This window comes from Danio rerio, chromosome 2 (assembly GCF_052040795.2).
Source record: "Danio rerio strain M-AB ecotype USA chromosome 2, GRCz13ab, whole genome shotgun sequence".
NCBI lineage: Eukaryota > Metazoa > Chordata > Actinopteri > Cypriniformes > Danionidae > Danio > Danio rerio.
In genome coordinates, this window is record NC_141022.1 from 19,757,501 (window position 1) to 19,758,986 (window position 1,486).

Sequence of the window (1,486 nt, forward strand, 5' to 3'; positions counted from 1 at the left end):
AGAGGCACACTGTGTTCCATTTGAAGGGCTCAGCCCTATGCCCTCTCTTTCAAGGCAGCCATGATTGTTCTCACTCTGAAGTGCCCATCTGGAGAGTGATGTACACTGTTTGGAACCCACAGACAGTCAGTGGCAAAGAAAGTGTAATGATCGACCAATATGAAGCCTGAGGGATAATGACCCCTGGAAGAATCTGTTTCCTAAACAAGAAAAAATAAACTGCAGGAATAAGCACACAACAATTAAAAAATTCAAGACAAAGAACTGAACTGAAAGAGGGATAGATAGATTCAAACTGATGGGACGAAAAACAAGGGACAGGTGTGACTAAATCAATACTTGCGTCAGAAATCACCTACTACTCTGCAGGTTTTGAATTTAACTGTACTACATCCGCCATTTGGTCATCATTACATGACCTACCCACATCAGCTGCACTGCTTTACTCCTACTTATAAATGTTCTCATGGTGCATCAGGGGATAGCGTAGCATCAATCGGATGTGCACTTTATAATCTTGCCGGAAGTAGTAGGTCATCCGCGTACTTTTCACATACTGTTTTATTAATTCTATGAATTCGGATATACTACTCAGCTCGCATACTGTTTTAGTGTACTATATAGTACGGAAGTATGCTATTTTGGACGCAGCTTCTGCTCATAAGTATAACATTTGAAACCAGGAAGCAGTAAAAAAAAAAAATGGAAAACCAAGTGAAACAAACAAACAATTCACAAAATAGGATATAATTGTTACACAGGAAGCTTAAGAGATTTATGAAAAGTTTTTTTTTTTTATCTTACCAACCGCCATCTTTTAAACATTAGCATCTAATAAGCACATTAAAGCTTCTGAATGTATAGATTGGATAAACAGATGTGTTTTTGGGGATTGCATTATATAAGATGCAAGTAAACAGATTACTTTATTTTAAAATTCTATTGATCTCTTTAACACTTGTCTTTATTATTATTATTATTATTATTATTATTATTATTATTATTATATGCTTTTGGAAAGGTGGTAACTCTGGTATAAAGCGTGCAGCATAAGATATCGCTTTCAGAGATCTGACATGGCACAAGGAGCAATGAATCATAGAGCGTATCTGACCCAGCTACAGTCACAGGGGGAAACCTCACCATCTGGACAGTGGCAGCACACATCAAAAGAGACAAAAACAATTCTTAGTTTCTGTTGAATGTTTGTCTTTGTTTGTATTAGCACTGAGAATAGGTTTTGCTTTTTATAGTTGGGGATAGGGTGTTGTGGTTTCAGAACTGACAATGATTGCAATTGCTGCCCAATTTGCAGTGGTATTATTGGTCTGCCCACCTAGCTAACGCCACCTAATGGTTTTTACCTCAGCAACCATCTTGGGTACAAATAGAATCAACGATAGCAAAAGGGATGGATATGGAGATGTATTTGTACTTCGATTTATATAAAAATGTAAAAAAGACCACTAAAAATCCATTTGTTAAA

The 1,486-nt window shown here is 36.7% G+C and overlaps 1 protein-coding gene across 3 annotated transcripts in view; it reads left to right on the forward strand.

Annotated features, from left to right (window-relative positions):
* The window catches only part of thpo (thrombopoietin), a 22,027-nt gene extending 21,087 nt beyond the window's left edge, over nt 1-940 (forward strand). The window contains exon 7 of one of the 3 annotated variants that reach the window (XR_015477471.1): nt 1-940. This exon is cut by the window's left edge and continues 785 nt beyond it. The gene's annotated coding sequence lies outside the window, so the exon portion shown is untranslated. The other 2 variants (XR_015477474.1, XR_015477469.1) reach the window with 2 other exon arrangements.
* Nucleotides 941-1,486: the final 546 nt, after the last annotated feature.